This window comes from Hemitrygon akajei, chromosome 14 (genome assembly GCF_048418815.1).
Source record: "Hemitrygon akajei chromosome 14, sHemAka1.3, whole genome shotgun sequence".
NCBI lineage: Eukaryota > Metazoa > Chordata > Chondrichthyes > Myliobatiformes > Dasyatidae > Hemitrygon > Hemitrygon akajei.
The window spans coordinates 34,978,339-34,997,661 of record NC_133137.1 but is presented as its reverse complement, the minus strand read 5'-3'; positions in this window follow the sequence as shown (position 1 = coordinate 34,997,661).

Here is a 19,323-nt window from a genome sequence, read left to right as displayed (position 1 = left end):
TGATCCCACCGGTGATCAAAAGGCAGTCTCCCCTCTCCGATAGCAGAGTGATCCCACCAGTGATCAAAAGGCAGTCTCCCCTCTCCGATAGCAGAGTGATCCCACCGGTGATCAAAAGGCAGTCTCCCCTCGCCGATAGCAAAGTGATCCCACCGGTGATCAAAAGGCAGTCTCCCCTCTCCGATAGCAGAGTGATCCCACCGGTGATCAAAAGGCAGTCTCCCCTCTCCGATAGCAGAGTGATCCCACCGGTGATCAAAAGGCAGTCTCCCCTCCCCGATAGCAGAGTGATCCCACCGGTAATCAAAAGGACGTCTCCCCTCTCCGATAGCAGAGTGAGTACCCAGCAACGATCAAAAGGCAGTCTCCCCTCTCCGATAGCAGAGTGATCCCACCGGTAATCAAAAGGCAGTCTCCCCTCTCCGATAGCAGAGTGATCCCACCGCTGATCAAAAAGCAGTCTCCCCTCTCCGATAACAGAGTGATCCCACCGGTGATCAAAAGGCAGTCTCCCCTCTCCGATAGCAGAGTGATCCCACCGGTGATCAAAAGGCAGTCTCCCCTCTCCGATAGCAGAGAGATCCCACCGGTGATCAAAAGGCAGTCTCCCCTCTCCGATAGCAGAGTGCTCCCACCGGTGATCAAAAGGCAGTCTCCCCTCTCCGATAGCAGAGTGATCCCACAAGTGTTCAAAAGGCAGTCTCCCCTCTCCGATAGCAGAGTGATCCCACCGGTGATCAAAAGGCAGTCTCCCCTCTCCGATAGCAGAGTGATCCCACCGGTGATCAAAAGGCAGTCTCCCCTCTCCGATAGCAGAGTGTTCCCACCGGTGTTCAAAAGGCAGTCACACCTCTCCGATAGCAGAGTGATCCCACCAGTGATCAAGAGGCAGTCTCCCCTCTCCAATAGCAGAGTGATCCCACAAGTGTTCAAAAGGCAGTCTCCCCTCTCCGATAGCAGAGTGATCCCACCGGTGATCAAAAGGCAGTCTCCCCTCCCCGATAGCAGAGTGATCCCACCGGTAATCAAAAGGACATCTCCCCTCTCCGATAGCAGAGTGATCCCACCGCTGATCAAAAAGCAGTCTCCCCTCTCCGATAGCAGAGTGATCCCACCGGTGATCAAAAGGCAGTCTCCCCTCTCCGATAGCAGAGTGATCCCACCGGTGTTCAAAAGGCAGTCACACCTCTCCGATAGCAGAGTGATCCCACCAGTGATCAAGAGGCAGTCTCCCCTCTCCGATAGCAGATTGATCCCACCGGTGATCAAAAGGCAGTCTCCCCTCTCCGATACCAGAGTGATCCCACCTGTAATCAAAAGGCAGTCTCCCCTCTCCGTAGCAGAGTAATCCCCCAGTGATCAAAAGGCAGTTCCCCTCTCCGATAGCAGACTGATCCCACCGGTGATCAAAAGGCAGTCTCCCCTCTCCGATAGCAGAGTGATCCCACCGGTGATCAAAAGGCAGACTCCCCTCTCCGATAGCAGAGTGATTCCACCGGTGATCAAAAGGCAGACTCCCCTCTCCGATAGCAGAGTGGTCCCACCGGCGATCAAAAGGCAGTCTGCAGCAGAGTGATCCCACCGGTAATCAAAAGGCAGACTCCCCTCTCCGATAGCAGAGTGATCCCACCTGTAATCAGAAGGCAGTCTCCCCTCTCCGATAGCAGAGTGATCCCACCGGTGATCAAAAGGCAGTCTCCCCTCTCCGATAGCAGACTGATCCCACCAGCAATCAAAAGGCAGTTCCCCTCTCCGATAGCAGAGTGATCCCACGGGTGATCAAATGGCAGTCTCCCCTCTCCGATAGCAGAGTGATCCCACCGGTGATCAAAAGGCAGTTCCCCTCCCCGATAGCAGAGTGATCCCACCGGTAATCAAAAGGCAGTCTCCCCTCTCCGATAGCAGAGTGATCCCACCGGTGATCAAAAGGCAGTCTCCCCTCTCCGATAGCAGAGTGATCCCACCTGTAATCAAAGGGAGTCACCCCTCTCCGATAGCAGAGTGATCCCACCGGTGATCAAAAGGCAGTCTCCCCTCTCCGATAGCAGAGTGATCCCACCGGTGATCAAAAGGCAGTCTCCCCTCTCCGATAGCAGAGTGATCCCACCAGTGATCAAAAGGCAGTCTCCCCTCTCCGATAACAGAGTGATCCCACCGGTAATCAAAAGGCAGTCTCCTCTCTCCGATAGCAGAGTGATCCCACCGGTAATCAAAAGGCAGTCTCCCCTCTCCGATACCAGAGTGATCCCACCTGTGATCAAAAGGCAGTTCCCCTCTCCGATAGCAGAGTGATCCCACCGGTAATCAAAAGGCAGTCTCCCCTCTCCGATAGCAGAGTGATCCCACCGGTAATCAAAAGGCAGACTCCCCTCTCCGATAGCAGAGTGATCCCACCGGTAATCAAAAGGCCGTCTCCCCTCCCCGATAGCAGAGTGATTCCACCGGTGATCAAAAGGTAGTCTCCCCTCTCCGATAGCAGAGTGATCCCACCGGTGATCAAAAGGCAGTCACCCCTCTCCGATAGCAGAGTGATCCCACCAGTGATCAAAAAGCAGTCACCCCTCTCCGATAGCAGAGTGATCCCACGGGTGATCAAATGGCAGTCTCCACTCTCCGATAGCAGAGTGATCCCACCGGTAATCAAAAGGCAGTCTCCCCTCTCCGATAGCAGAGTGATCCCACCGGTGATCAAAAGGCAGTCTCCCCTCTCCGATAGCAGAGTGATCCCACAAGTGTTCAAAAGCCAGTCTCCCCTCTCCGATAGCAGAGTGATCACACCTGTAATCAAAGGGAGTCACCCCTCTCCGATAGCAGAGTGATCCCACCGGTGATCAAAAGGCAGTCTCCCCTCTCCGATAGCAGAGTGATCCCACGGGTGATCAAAAGGCAGTCTCCCCTCTCCGATAGCAGAGTGATCCCACCGGTGATCAAAAGGCAGTCTCCCCTCTCCGATAGCAGAGTGATCCCACCGGTGATCAAAAGGCAGTCTCCCCTCTCCGATAGCAGAGAGATCCCACCGGTGATCAAAAGGCAGTCTCCCCTCTCCGATAGCAGAGTGCTCCCACCGGTGATCAAAAGGCAGTCTCCCCTCTCCGATAGCAGAGTGATCCCACAAGTGTTCAAAAGGCAGTCTCCCCTCTCCGATAGCAGAGTGATCCCACCGGTGATCAAAAGGCAGTCTCCCCTCTCCGATAGCAGAGTGATCCCACCGGTGATCAAAAGGCAGTCTCCCCTCTCCGATAGCAGAGTGATCCCACCGTTGTTCAAAAGGCAGTCACACCTCTCCGATAGCAGAGTGATCCCACCAGTGATCAAAAAGCAGTCACCCCTCTCCGATAGCAGAGTGATCCCACGGGTGAACAAATGGCAGTCTCCACTCTCCGATAGCAGAGTGATCCCACCGGTAATCAAAAGGCAGTCTCCCCTCTCCAATAGCAGAGTGATCCCACAAGTGTTCAAAAGGCAGTCTCCCCTCTCCGATAGCAGAGTGATCCCACCGGTGATCAAAAGGCAGTCTCCCCTCTCCGATACCAGAGTGATCCCACCTGTAATCAAAAGGCAGTCTCCCCTCTCCGTAGCAGAGTAATCCCCCAGTGATCAAAAGGCAGTTCCCCTCTCCGATAGCAGAGTGATCCCACCGGTAATCAAAAGGCAGTCTCCCCTCTCCGATAGCAGAGTGATCCCACCGGTAATCAAAAGGCAGACTCCCCTCTCCGATAGCAGAGTGATTCCACCGGTGATCAAAAGGCAGACTCCCCTCTCCGATAGCAGAGTGGTCCCACCGGCGATCAAAAGGCAGTCTGCAGCAGAGTGATCCCACCGGTAATCAAAAGGCAGACTCCCCTCTCCGATAGCAGAGTGATCCCACCTGTAATCAGAAGGCAGTCTCCCCTCTCCGATAGCAGAGTGATCCCACCGGTGATCAAAAGGCAGTCTCCCCTCTCCGATAGCAGACTGATCCCACCAGCAATCAAAAGGCAGTTCCCCTCTCCGATAGCAGAGTGATCCCACGGGTGATCAAATGGCAGTCTCCCCTCTCCGATAGCAGAGTGATCCCACCGGTGATCAAAAGGCAGTCTCCCCTCTCCGATAGCAGACTGATCCCACCAGCAATCAAAAGGCAGTTCCCCTCTCCGATAGCAGAGTGATCCCACGGGTGATCAAATGGCAGTCTCCCCTCTCCGATAGCAGAGTGATCCCACCGGTGATCAAAAGGCAGTTCCCCTCCCCGATAGCAGAGTGATCCCACCGGTAATCAAAAGGCAGTCTCCCCTCTCCGATAGCAGAGTGATCCCACCGGTGATCAAAAGGCAGTCTCCCATCTCCGATAGCAGAGTGATCCCACCGGTGATCAAAAGGCAGTCTCCCCTCTCCGATAGCAGAGTGATCCCACCGGTGATCAAAAGGCAGTCTCCCCTCTCCGATAGCAGAGAGATCCCACCGGTGATCAAAAGGCAGTCTCCCCTCTCCGATAGCAGAGTGATCCCACCGGTGATCAAAAGGCAGTCTCCCCTCTCCGATAGCAGAGTGATCCCACCGGTGATCAAAAGGCAGTCTCCCATCTCCGATAGCAGAGTGATCCCACCGGTGATCAAAAGGCAGTCTCCCCTCTCCGATAGCAGAGTGATCCCACCGGTGATCAAAAGGCAGTCTCCCCTCTCCGATAGCAGAGAGATCCCACAAGTGTTCAAAAGGCAGTCTCCCCTCTCCGATAGCAGAGTGATCCCACCGGTGATCAAAAGGCAGTCTCCCCTCTCCGATAGCAGAGTGATCCCACCGGTGATCAAAAGGCAGTTCCCCTCCCCGATAGCAGAGTGATCCCACCGGTAATCAAAAGGCAGTCTCCCCTCTCCGATAGCAGAGTGATCCCACCGGTGATCAAAAGGCAGTCTCCCATCTCCGATAGCAGTGTGATCCCACCGGTGATCAAAAGGCAGTCTCCCCTCTCCGATAGCAGAGTGATCCCACAGGTGATCAAAAGGCAGTCTCCCCTCTCCGATAGCAGAGTGATCCCACCGGTGTTCAAAAGGCAGTCACACCTCTCCGATAGCAGAGTGATCCCACCGGTGATCAAAAGGCAGTCTCCCCTCTCCGAAAGCAGAGAGATCCCACCAGAGATCAAAAGGCAGTCTCCCCTCTCCGATAGCAGAGTGATCCCACCGGTGATCAAAAGGCAGTCTCCCCTCTCCGATAGCAGAGTGATCCCACCGGTGATCAAAAGGCAGTCTCCCCTCTCCGAAAGCAGAGAGATCCCACCAGTGATCAAAAGGCAGTCTCCCCTCTCCGATAGCAGAGTGATCCCACCGGTGATCAAAAGGCAGTCTCCCCTCTCCGATAGCAGAGTGATCCCACCGGTGATCAAAAGGCAGTCTCCCCTCTCCGATAGCAGAGTGATCCCACCGGTGATCAAAAGGCAGTCTCCCCTCTCCAATAGCAGAGTGATCCCATCTGTGACCAAAAGGCAGTCTCCCCTCTCCGATAGCAGAGTGATCCCACCGGTAATCAAAAGGCAGTCTCCTCTCACCGAAAGCAGAGTGATCCCACCGGTGATCAAAAGGCAGTCTCCCCTCTCCGATAGCAGAGTGATCCCATCATCGATCAAAAGCCCGTCTCCCTTCTCCTATAGCAGAGTGATCCCACGAGTGATCAAAAGGCAGTCTCCCCTTTCAAATAGCAGAGTGATCCCACCGGTAATCAAAAGGCAGTCTCCCCTCTCCGATAGCAGAGTGATCCTACCAATGATCAAAAGGCAGTTCCCCTCTCCGATAGCAGAGTGATCCCATCATCGATCATAAGGCCGTCTCCCTTCTCCGATAGCAGAGTGATCCCACCAGTGATCAAAAGGCAGTCTCCCCTCTCTGATAGCAGAGAGATCCCACCAGTGATCAAAAGGCAGTCTCCCCTCTCCGATAGCAGAGTGATCCCACCAATGATCAAAAGGCAGTCTCCCCTCTCCGATAGCAGAGTGATCCCACCAGTGATCAAAAGGCAGTCTCCCCTCTCTGATAGCAGAGAGATCCCACCAGTGATCAAAAGGCCGTCTCCCTTCTCCGATAGCAGAGTGATCCCACCAGTGATCAAAAGGCAGTCTCCCCTCTCTGATAGCAGAGAGATCCCACCAGTGATCAAAAGGCAGTCTCCCCTCTCCGATAGCAGAGTGATCCCACCAATGATCAAAAGGCAGTTCCCCTCTCCGATAGCAGAGTGATCCCACACGTGTTCAAATGGCAGTCTCCCCTCTCTGATAGCAGATTGATCCCACCAGTGATCAAAAGGCAGTCTCCCCTCTCCAATAGCAGAGTGATCCCACCTGTAATCAAAAGGCAGTCTCCCCTCTCCGATAGCAGAGTGATCCCACCGGTAATCAAAAGGCAGTCTCCCCTCTCCGATAGCAGATTGATCCCACCAGTAATCAAAAGGCAGTCTCCCCTCTCCGATAGCAGAGTGATCCCACCGGTGATGAAAAGGCAGTTCCCCTCTCCGATAGCAGAGTGATCCCACAAGTGTTCAAATGGCAGTCTCCCCTCTCCGATAGCAGAGTGATCCCACCGGTGATCAAAAGGCAGTCTCCCCTCTCCGATAGCAGATTGATCCCATCATCGATCAAAAGGCCGTATACCTTCTCCGATAGCTGAGTGACCCCACCAGTGATCAAAAGGCAGTCTCCCCTCTCTGATAGCAGAGAGATCCCACCAATGATCAAAAGGCAGTCTCCCCTCTCCGATAGCACAGTGATCCCACCGCTGATCAAAAGGCAGACTCCCCTCTCCGATAGCAGAGTGATCCCACCAATGATCAAATGGCAGTCTCCCCTCTCCGATAGCAGAGTGATCCCACAAGTGTTCAAATGGCAGTCTCCCCTCTCCGATAGCAGAGTGATCCCACCGGTGATCAAAAGGCAGTCTCCCCTCTCCGATAGCAGAGTGATCCCACCGGTGATCAAAAGGCAGACTCCCCTCTCCGATAGCAGAGTGATCCCACCGGTGATCCAAAGGCATTCTCCCCTCTCCGATAGCAGAGTGATCCCACCTGTAATCAAAGGGAGTCTCCCCTCTCCGATAGCAGAGAGATCCCACCGGTGATCAAACGGCAGTCTCCCCTCTCCGATAGCAGAGTGATCCCACCGGTGATCAAACGGCAGTCTTCCCTCTCCATAGCAGAGTGATCCCACCTGTAATCAAAAGGCAGTTCCCCTCTCCGATAGCAGTGTGATCCCACCGGTAATCAAAAGGCAGACTCCCCTCTCCGATAGCAGAGTAATCCCACCTGTAATCAAAGGGAGTCACCCCTCTCCGATAGCAGAGTGATCCCACCAACGATCAAAAGGCAGTCTCCCCTCTCCGATAGCAGAGTGATCCCACCTGTAATCAAAGGGAGTCACCCCTGTCCGATAGCAGAGTGATCCCACCAACGATCAAAAGGCAGTCTCCCCTCTCCGATAGCAGAGTGATCCCACCGGTGATCAAAAGGCAGACTCCCCTCTCCTATAGCAGAGTGATCCCACAAGTGTTCAAAAGGCAGTCTCCCCTCTCCGATAGCAGAGTGATGCCACCGGTGATCAAAAGGCAGTTCCCCTCTCCGATAGCAGAGTGATCCCACCTGTAATCAAAGGGAGTCACCCCTCTCCGATAGCAGAGTGATCCCACCAACGATCAAAAGTCAGTCTCCCCTCTCCGATAGCAGAGTGATCCCACAAGTGTTCAAAAGGCAGTCTCCCCTCTCCGATAGCAGAGTGATCCCACCGGTGATCAAAAGGCAGTCTCCCCTCTCCGATAGCAGAGTGATCCCACCGGTGATCAAAAGGCAGTCTCCCCTCTCCGATAGCAGAGTGATCCCACCGCTGATCAAAAGGCCGTCTCCCCTCTCCGATAGCAGAGTGATCCCACCGGTGATCAAAAGGCAGTCTCCCCTCTCCGATAGCAGAGTGATCCCACCGGTGATCAAAAGGCAGTCTCCCCTCTCCGGTAGCAGAGTGATCCCACCTGTAATCAAAAGGCAGTCTCCCCTCTCCGATAGCAGAGTGATCTCACCTGTGATCTAAAGGCCGTCTCCCCTCTCCGATAGCAGAGTGATCCCACCTGTAATCAAAAGGCAGTCTCCCCTCTCCGATAGCAGAGTGATCTCACCTGTGATCAAAAGGCAGTCTCCCCTCTCCGATAGCAGAGTGATCCCACCGGTGATCAAAAGGCCGTCTCCCCTCTCCGATAGCAGAGTGATCCCACCTGTAATCAAAAGGCAGTGCCCCTATCCGATAGCAGAGTGATCCCACCTGTAATCAAAAGGCAGTGCCCCTATCCGATAGCATAGTTATCCCACCTGTAATCAAAAGGCAGTTCCCCTCTCCGATAGCAGTGTGATCCCACCGGTGATCAAAAGGCAGTCTCCGCTCTCCGATAGCAGAGTGATCCCACCGGTGATCAAAAGGCAGTCTCCCCTCTCCGATAGCAGAGTGATCCCACCAGTGATCAAAAGGCAGTCTCCCCTCTCCGATAGCAGAGAGATCCCACCAGTGATCAAAAGGCAGTCTCCCCTCTCCGATAGCAGAGTGATCCCACCGGTGATCAAAAGGCAGTCTCCCCTCTCCGATAGCAGAGTGATCCCACTGGTGATCAAAAGGCAGTCTCCCCTCTCCGATAGCAGAGTGATCCCACCGGTGATCAAAAGGCAGTCTCCCGTCTCCGATAGCAGAGTGATCCCACCGGTGATCAAAAGGCAGACTCCCCTCTCCGATAGCAGAGTGATCCCACCTGTAATCAAAGGGATTCTCCCCTCTCCGATAGCAGAGTGATCCCACCGGTGATCAAACGGCAGTCTCCCCTCTCCGATATCAGAGTGATCCCACCTGTAATCAAAAGGCAGTTCCCCTCTCCGATAGCAGAGTGATCCCACCGGTGATCAAAAGGCAGTCTCCCCTCTCCGATAGCAGAGTGATCCCACTGGTAATCAAAAGGCAGTTCCCCTCTCCGATAGCAGAGTGATCCCACCGGTGATCAAAAGGCAGTCTCCCCTTTCCGATAGCAGAGTGATCCCACAAGTGTTCAAATGGCAGTCTCCCCTCTCCGATAGCAGAGTGATCCCACCGGTGATCAAAAGGCAGACTCCCCTCTCCGATAGCAGCGTGATCCCACCGGTGATCCAAAGGCTTTCTCCCCTCTCCGATAGCAGAGTGATCCCACCGGTGATCAAAAGGCAGTCTCCCCTCTCCGGTAGCAGAGTGATCCCACCTGTAATCAAAAGGCAGTCTCCCCTCTCCGATAGCAGAGTGATCTCACCTGTGATCTAAAGGCCGTCTCCCCTCTCCGATAGCAGAGTGATCCCACCTGTAATCAAAAGGCAGTCTCCCCTCTCCGATAGCAGAGTGATCTCACCTGTGATCAAAAGGCAGTCTCCCCTCTCCGATAGCAGAGTGATCCCACCGGTGATCAAAAGGCCGTCTCCCCTCTCCGATAGCAGAGTGATCCCACCTGTAATCAAAAGGCAGTGCCCCTATCCGATAGCAGAGTGATCCCACCTGTAATCAAAAGGCAGTGCCCCTATCCGATAGCATAGTTATCCCACCTGTAATCAAAAGGCAGTTCCCCTCTCCGATAGCAGTGTGATCCCACCGGTGATCAAAAGGCAGTCTCCGCTCTCCGATAGCAGAGTGATCCCACCGGTGATCAAAAGGCAGTCTCCCCTCTCCGATAGCAGAGTGATCCCACCAGTGATCAAAAGGCAGTCTCCCCTCTCCGATAGCAGAGTGATCCCACCGGTGATCAAAAGGCAGTTCCCCTCCCCGATAGCAGAGTGATCCCACCGGTAATCAAAAGGCAGTCTCCCCTCTCCGATAGCAGAGTGATCCCACCGGTGATCAAAAGGCAGTCTCCCATCTCCGATAGCAGTGTGATCCCACCGGTGATCAAAAGGCAGTCTCCCCTCTCCGATAGCAGAGTGATCCCACCGGTGATCAAAAGGCAGTCTCCCCTCTCCGATAGCAGAGTGATCCCACCGGTGTTCAAAAGGCAGTCACACCTCTCCGATAGCAGAGTGATCCCACCGGTGATCAAAAGGCAGTCTCCCCTCTCCGAAAGCAGAGAGATCCCACCAGAGATCAAAAGGCAGTCTCCCCTCTCCGATAGCAGAGTGATCCCACCGGTGATCAAAAGGCAGTCTCCCCTCTCCGATAGCAGAGTGATCCCACCGGTGATCAAAAGGCAGTCTCCCCTCTCCGAAAGCAGAGAGATCCCACCAGTGATCAAAAGGCAGTCTCCCCTCTCCGATAGCAGAGTGATCCCACCGGTGATCAAAAGGCAGTCTCCCCTCTCCGATAGCAGAGTGATCCCACCGGTGATCAAAAGGCAGTCTCCCCTCTCCGATAGCAGAGTGATCCCACCGGTGATCAAAAGGCAGTCTCCCCTCTCCAATAGCAGAGTGATCCCATCTGTGACCAAAAGGCAGTCTCCCCTCTCCGATAGCAGAGTGATCCCACCGGTAATCAAAAGGCAGTCTCCCCTCACCGAAAGCAGAGTGATCCCACCGGTGATCAAAAGGCAGTCTCCCCTCTCCGATAGCAGAGTGATCCCATCATCGATCAAAAGCCCGTCTCCCTTCTCCTATAGCAGAGTGATCCCACGAGTGATCAAAAGGCAGTCTCCCCTTTCAAATAGCAGAGTGATCCCACCGGTAATCAAAAGGCAGTCTCCCCTCTCCGATAGCAGAGTGATCCTACCAATGATCAAAAGGCAGTTCCCCTCTCCGATAGCAGAGTGATCCCATCATCGATCATAAGGCCGTCTCCCTTCTCCGATAGCAGAGTGATCCCACCAGTGATCAAAAGGCAGTCTCCCCTCTCTGATAGCAGAGAGATCCCACCAGTGATCAAAAGGCAGTCTCCCCTCTCCGATAGCAGAGTGATCCCACCAATGATCAAAAGGCAGTCTCCCCTCTCCGATAGCAGAGTGATCCCACCAGTGATCAAAAGGCAGTCTCCCCTCTCTGATAGCAGAGAGATCCCACCAGTGATCAAAAGGCCGTCTCCCTTCTCCGATAGCAGAGTGATCCCACCAGTGATCAAAAGGCAGTCTCCCCTCTCTGATAGCAGAGAGATCCCACCAGTGATCAAAAGGCAGTCTCCCCTCTCCGATAGCAGAGTGATCCCACCAATGATCAAAAGGCAGTTCCCCTCTCCGATAGCAGAGTGATCCCACACGTGTTCAAATGGCAGTCTCCCCTCTCTGATAGCAGATTGATCCCACCAGTGATCAAAAGGCAGTCTCCCCTCTCCAATAGCAGAGTGATCCCACCTGTAATCAAAAGGCAGTCTCCCCTCTCCGATAGCAGAGTGATCCCACCGGTAATCAAAAGGCAGTCTCCCCTCTCCGATAGCAGATTGATCCCACCAGTAATCAAAAGGCAGTCTCCCCTCTCCGATAGCAGAGTGATCCCACCGGTGATGAAAAGGCAGTTCCCCTCTCCGATAGCAGAGTGATCCCACAAGTGTTCAAATGGCAGTCTCCCCTCTCCGATAGCAGAGTGATCCCACCGGTGATCAAAAGGCAGTCTCCCCTCTCCGATAGCAGATTGATCCCATCATCGATCAAAAGGCCGTATACCTTCTCCGATAGCTGAGTGACCCCACCAGTGATCAAAAGGCAGTCTCCCCTCTCTGATAGCAGAGAGATCCCACCAATGATCAAAAGGCAGTCTCCCCTCTCCGATAGCACAGTGATCCCACCGCTGATCAAAAGGCAGACTCCCCTCTCCGATAGCAGAGTGATCCCACCAATGATCAAATGGCAGTCTCCCCTCTCCGATAGCAGAGTGATCCCACAAGTGTTCAAATGGCAGTCTCCCCTCTCCGATAGCAGAGTGATCCCACCGGTGATCAAAAGGCAGTCTCCCCTCTCCGATAGCAGAGTGATCCCACCGGTGATCAAAAGGCAGACTCCCCTCTCCGATAGCAGAGTGATCCCACCGGTGATCCAAAGGCATTCTCCCCTCTCCGATAGCAGAGTGATCCCACCTGTAATCAAAGGGAGTCTCCCCTCTCCGATAGCAGAGAGATCCCACCGGTGATCAAACGGCAGTCTCCCCTCTCCGATAGCAGAGTGATCCCACCGGTGATCAAACGGCAGTCTTCCCTCTCCATAGCAGAGTGATCCCACCTGTAATCAAAAGGCAGTTCCCCTCTCCGATAGCAGTGTGATCCCACCGGTAATCAAAAGGCAGACTCCCCTCTCCGATAGCAGAGTAATCCCACCTGTAATCAAAGGGAGTCACCCCTCTCCGATAGCAGAGTGATCCCACCAACGATCAAAAGGCAGTCTCCCCTCTCCGATAGCAGAGTGATCCCACCTGTAATCAAAGGGAGTCACCCCTCTCCGATAGCAGAGTGATCCCACCGGTGATCAAAAGGCAGTCTCCCCTCTCCGATAGCAGAGTGATCCCACCAACGATCAAAAGGCAGTCTCCCCTCTCCGATAGCAGAGTGATCCCACCTGTAATCAAAGGGAGTCACCCCTCTCCGATAGCAGAGTGATCCCACCGGTGATCAAAAGGCAGTCTCCCCTCTCCAATAGCAGAGTGATCCCACCAACGATCAAAAGGCAGTCTCCCCTCTCCGATAGCAGAGTGATCCCACCGGTGATCAAAAGGCAGACTCCCCTCTCCTATAGCAGAGTGATCCCACAAGTGTTCAAAAGGCAGTCTCCCCTCTCCGATAGCAGAGTGATGCCACCGGTGATCAAAAGGCAGTTCCCCTCTCCGATAGCAGAGTGATCCCACCTGTAATCAAAGGGAGTCACCCCTCTCCGATAGCAGAGTGATCCCACCAACGATCAAAAGTCAGTCTCCCCTCTCCGATAGCAGAGTGATCCCACAAGTGTTCAAAAGGCAGTCTCCCCTCTCCGATAGCAGAGTGATCCCACCGGTGATCAAAAGGCAGTCTCCCCTCTCCGATAGCAGAGTGATCCCACCGGTGATCAAAAGGCAGTCTCCCCTCTCCGATAGCAGAGTGATCCCACCGCTGATCAAAAGGCCGTCTCCCCTCTCCGATAGCAGAGTGATCCCACCGGTGATCAAAAGGCAGTCTCCCCTCTCCGATAGCAGAGTGATCCCACCGGTGATCAAAAGGCAGTCTCCCCTCTCCGGTAGCAGAGTGATCCCACCTGTAATCAAAAGGCAGTCTCCCCTCTCCGATAGCAGAGTGATCTCACCTGTGATCTAAAGGCCGTCTCCCCTCTCCGATAGCAGAGTGATCCCACCTGTAATCAAAAGGCAGTCTCCCCTCTCCGATAGCAGAGTGATCTCACCTGTGATCAAAAGGCAGTCTCCCCTCTCCGATAGCAGAGTGATCCCACCGGTGATCAAAAGGCCGTCTCCCCTCTCTGATAGCAGAGTGATCCCACCTGTAATCAAAAGGCAGTGCCCCTATCCGATAGCAGAGTGATCCCACCTGTAATCAAAAGGCAGTGCCCCTATCCGATAGCATAGTTATCCCACCTGTAATCAAAAGGCAGTTCCCCTCTCCGATAGCAGTGTGATCCCACCGGTGATCAAAAGGCAGTCTCCGCTCTCCGATAGCAGAGTGATCCCACCGGTGATCAAAAGGCAGTCTCCCCTCTCCGATAGCAGAGTGATCCCACCAGTGATCAAAAGGCAGTCTCCCCTCTCCGATAGCAGAGAGATCCCACCAGTGATCAAAAGGCAGTCTCCCCTCTCCGATAGCAGAGTGATCCCACCGGTGATCAAAAGGCAGTCTCCCCTCTCCGATAGCAGAGTGATCCCACTGGTGATCAAAAGGCAGTCTCCCCTCTCCGATAGCAGAGTGATCCCACCGGTGATCAAAAGGCAGTCTCCCCTCTCCGATAGCAGAGTGATCCCACCGGTGATCAAAAGGCAGACTCCCCTCTCCGATAGCAGAGTGATCCCACCTGTAATCAAAGGGATTCTCCCCTCTCCGATAGCAGAGTGATCCCACCGGTGATCAAACGGCAGTCTCCCCTCTCCGATATCAGAGTGATCCCACCTGTAATCAAAAGGCAGTTCCCCTCTCCGATAGCAGAGTGATCCCACCTGTAATCAAAAGGCAGTTCCCCTCTCTGATAGCAGAGAGATCCCACCAATGATCAAAAGGCAGTCTCCCCTCTCCGATAGCAGAGTGATCCCACCGGTGATCAAAAGGCAGACTCCCCTCTCCGATAGCAGAGTGATCCCACCAATGATCAAATGGCAGTCTCCCCTCTCCGATAGCAGAGTGATCCCACCGGTGATCAAAAGGCAGTCTCCCCTTTCCGATAGCAGAGTGATCCCACAAGTGTTCAAATGGCAGTCTCCCCTCTCCGATAGCAGAGTGATCCCACCGGTGATCAAAAGGCAGACTCCCCTCTCCGATAGCAGAGTGATCCCACCGGTGATCCAAAGGCTTTCTCCCCTCTCCGATAGCAGAGTGATCCCACCGGTGATCAAAAGGCAGTCTCCCCTCTCCGGTAGCAGAGTGATCCCACCTGTAATCAAAAGGCAGTCTCCCCTCTCCGATAGCAGAGTGATCTCACCTGTGATCTAAAGGCCGTCTCCCCTCTCCGATAGCAGAGTGATCCCACCTGTAATCAAAAGGCAGTCTCCCCTCTCCGATAGCAGAGTGATCTCACCTGTGATCAAAAGGCAGTCTCCCCTCTCCGATAGCAGAGTGATCCCACCGGTGATCAAAAGGCCGTCTCCACTCTCCGATAGCAGAGTGATCCCACCTGTAATCAAAAGGCAGTGCCCCTATCCGATAGCAGAGTGATCCCACCTGTAATCAAAAGGCAGTGCCCCTATCCGATAGCATAGTTATCCCACCTGTAATCAAAAGGCAGTTCCCCTCTCCGATAGCAGTGTGATCCCACCGGTGATCAAAAGGCAGTCTCCGCTCTCCGATAGCAGAGTGATCCCACCGGTGATCAAAAGGCAGTCTCCCCTCTCCGATAGCAGAGTGATCCCACCAGTGATCAAAAGGCAGTCTCCCCTCTCCGATAGCAGAGAGATCCCACCAGTGATCAAAAGGCAGTCTCCCCTCTCCGATAGCAGAGTGATCCCACCGGTGATCAAAAGGCAGTCTCCCCTCTCCGATAGCAGAGTGATCCCACTGGTGATCAAAAGGCAGTCTCCCCTCTCCGATAGCAGAGTGATCCCACCGGTGATCAAAAGGCAGTCTCCCCTCTCCGATAGCAGAGTGATCCCACCGGTGATCAAAAGGCAGACTCCCCTCTCCGATAGCAGAGTGATCCCACCTGTAATCAAAGGGATTCTCCCCTCTCCGATAGCAGAGTGATCCCACCGGTGATCAAACGGCAGTCTCCCCTCTCCGATATCAGAGTGATCCCACCTGTAATCAAAAGGCAGTTCCCCTCTCCGATAGCAGAGTGATCCCACCTGTAATCAAAAGGCAGTTCCCCTCTCTGATAGCAGAGAGATCCCACCAATGATCAAAAGGCAGTCTCCCCTCTCCGATAGCAGAGTGATCCCACCGGTGATCAAAAGGCAGACTCCCCTCTCCGATAGCAGAGTGATCCCACCAATGATCAAATGGCAGTCTCCCCTCTCCGATAGCAGAGTGATCCCACCGGTGATCAAAAGGCAGTCTCCCCTTTCCGATAGCAGAGTGATCCCACAAGTGTTCAAATGGCAGTCTCCCCTCTCCGATAGCAGAGTGATCCCACCGGTGATCAAAAGGCAGACTCCCCTCTCCGATAGCAGCGTGATCCCACCGGTGATCCAAAGGCTTTCTCCCCTCTCCGATAGCAGAGTGATCCCACCTGTAATCAAAAGGCAGTGCCCCTATCCGATAGCAGAGTGATCCCACCTGTAATCAAAAGGCAGTGCCCCTATCCGATAGCATAGTTATCCCACCTGTAATCAAAAGGCAGTTCCCCTCTCCGATAGCAGTGTGATCCCACCGGTGATCAAAAGGCAGTCTCCCCTCTCCGATAGCAGAGTGATCCCACCGGTGATCAAAAGGCAGTCTCCCCTCTCCAATAGCAGAGTGATCCCACCGGTGATCAAAAGGCAGTCTCCCCTCTCCGATAGCAGAGTGATCCCACCGGTGATCAAAAGGCAGTCTCCCCTCTCCAATAGCAGAGTGATCCCTCCGGTGATCAAAAGGCAGTCTCCCCTCTCCGATAGCAGAGAGATCCCACCAGTGATCAAAAGGCAGTTCCCCTCTCCGATAGCAGAGTGATCCCACCTGTAATCAAAAGGCAGTTCCCCTCTCCGATAGCAGAGTGATCCCACCGGTGATCAAAAGGCAGTCTCCCCTCTCCGATAGCAGAGTGATCCCACCAGTGATCAAAAGGCAGTCTCCCCTCTCCGATAGCAGAGTGATCCCACCGGTGATCAAAAGGCAGTCTCCCCTCTCCGATAGCAGAGTGATCCCACCGGTGGTCAAAAGGCAGTCTCCCCTCTCCGATAACAGAGTGATCCCACCGGTAATCAAAAGGCAGTCTCCTCTCTCCGATAGCAGAGTGATCCCACCGGTAATCAAAAGGCAGTCTCCCCTCTCCGATACCAGAGTGATCCCACCTGTGATCAAAAGGCAGTTCCCCTCTCCGATAGCAGAGTGATCCCACCGGTAATCAAAAGGCAGTCTCCCCTCTCCGATAGCAGAGTGATCCCACCGGTAATCAAAAGGCAGACTCCCCTCTCCGATAGCAGAGTGATCCCACCGGTAATCAAAAGGCCGTCTCCCCTCCCTGATAGCAGAGTGATTCCACCGGTGATCAAAAGGTAGTCTCCCCTCTCCGATAGCAGAGTGATCCCACCGGTGATCAAAAGGCAGTCACCCCTCTCCGATAGCAGAGTGATCCCACCAGTGATCAAAAAGCAGTCACCCCTCTCCGATAGCAGAGTGATCCCACGGGTGATCAAATGGCAGTCTCCACTCTCCGATAGCAGAGTGATCCCACCGGTAATCAAAAGGCAGTCTCCCCTCTCCGATAGCAGAGTGATCCCACCGGTGATCAAAAGGCAGTCTCCCCTCTCCGATAGCAGAGTGATCCCACAAGTGTTCAAAAGCCAGTCTCCCCTCTCCGATAGCAGAGTGATCACACCTGTAATCAAAGGGAGTCACCCCTCTCCGATAGCAGAGTGATCCCACCGGTGATCAAAAGGCAGTCTCCCCTCTCCGATAGCAGAGTGATCCCACCGGTGATCAAAAGGCAGTCTCCCCTCTCCGATAGCAGAGTGATCCCACCGGTGATCAAAAGGCAGTCTCCCCTCTCCGATAGCAGAGTGATCCCACCGGTGATCAAAAGGCAGTCTCCCCTCTCCGATAGCAGAGTGATCCCACCGGTGATCAAAAGGCAGTCTCCCCTCTCCGATAGCAGAGAGATCCCACCGGTGATCAAAAGGCAGTCTCCCCTCTCCGATAGCAGAGTGCTCCCACCGGTGATCAAAAGGCAGTCTCCCCTCTCCGATAGCAGAGTGATCCCACAAGTGTTCAAAAGGCAGTCTCCCCTCTCCGATAGCAGAGTGATCCCACCGGTGATCAAAAGGCAGTCTCCCCTCTCCGATAGCAGAGTGATCCCACCGGTGATCAAAAGGCAGTCTCCCCTCTCCGATAGCAGAGTGATCCCACCGTTGTTCAAAAGGCAGTCACACCTCTCCGATAGCAGAGTGATCCCACCAGTGATCAAAAAGCAGTCACCCCTCTCCGATAGCAGAGTGATCCCACAAGTGTTCAAATGGCAGTCTCCCCTCTCCGATAGCAGAGTGATCCCACCGGTGATCAAAAGGCAGACTCCCCTCTCCGATAGCAGAGTGATCCCACCGGTGATCCAAAGGCTTTCTCCCCTCTCCGATAGCAGAGTGATCCCACCGGTGATCAAAAGGCAGTCTCCCCTCTCCGGTAGCAGAGTGATCCCACCTGTAATCAAAAGGCAGTCTCCCCTCTCCGATAGCAGAGTGATCTCACCTGTGATCTAAAGGCCGTCTCCCCTCTCCGATAGCAGAGTGATCCCACCTGTAATCAAAAGGCAGTCTCCCCTCTCCGATAGCAGAGTGATCTCACCTGTGATCAAAAGGCAGTCTCCCCTCTCCGATAGCAGAGTGATCCCACCGGTGATCAAAAGGCCGTCTCCCCTCTCCGATAGCAGAGTGATCCCACCTGTAATCAAAAGGCAGTGCCCCTATCCGATAGCAGAGTGATCCCACCTGTAATCAAAAGGCAGTGCCCCTATCCGATAGCATAGTTATCCCACCTGTAATCAAAAGGCAGTTCCCCTCTCCGATAGCAGTGTGATCCCACCGGTGATCAAAAGGCAGTCTCCGCTCTCCGATAGCAGAGTGATCCCACCGGTGATCAAAAGGCAGTCTCCCCTCTCCGATAGCAGAGTGATCCCACCAGTGATCAAAAGGCAGTCTCCCCTCTCCGATAGCAGAGAGATCCCACCAGTGATCAAAAGGCAGTCTCCCCTCTCCGATAGCAGAGTGATCCCACCGGTGATCAAAAGGCAGTCTCCCCTCTCCGATAGCAGAGTGATCCCACTGGTGATCAAAAGGCAGTCTCCCCTCTCCGATAGCAGAGTGATCCCACCGGTGATCAAAAGGCAGTCTCCCCTCTCCGATAGCAGAGTGATCCCACCGGTGATCAAAAGGCAGACTCCCCTCTCCGATAGCAGAGTGATCCCACCTGTAATCAAAGGGATTCTCCCCTCTCCGATAGCAGAGTGATCCCACCGGTGATCAAACGGCAGTCTCCCCTCTCCGATATCAGAGTGATCCCACCTGTAATCAAAAGGCAGTTCCCCTCTCCGATAGCAGAGTGATCCCACCTGTAATCAAAAGGCAGTTCCCCTCTCTGATAGCAGAGAGATCCCACCAATGATCAAAAGGCAGTCTCCCCTCTCCGATAGCAGAGTGATCCCACCGGTGATCAAAAGGCAGACTCCCCTCTCCGATAGCAGAGTGATCCCACCAATGATCAAATGGCAGTCTCCCCTCTCCGATAGCAGAGTGATCCCACCGGTGATCAAAAGGCAGTCTCCCCTTTCCGATAGCAGAGTGATCCCACAAGTGTTCAAATGGCAGTCTCCCCTCTCCGATAGCAGAGTGATCCCACCGGTGATCAAAAGGCAGACTCCCCTCTCCGATAGCAGCGTGATCCCACCGGTGATCCAAAGGCTTTCTCCCCTCTCCGATAGCAGAGTGATCCCACCTGTAATCAAAAGGCAGTGCCCCTATCCGATAGCAGAGTGATCCCACCTGTAATCAAAAGGCAGTGCCCCTATCCGATAGCATAGTTATCCCACCTGTAATCAAAAGGCAGTTCCCCTCTCCGATAGCAGTGTGATCCCACCGGTGATCAAAAGG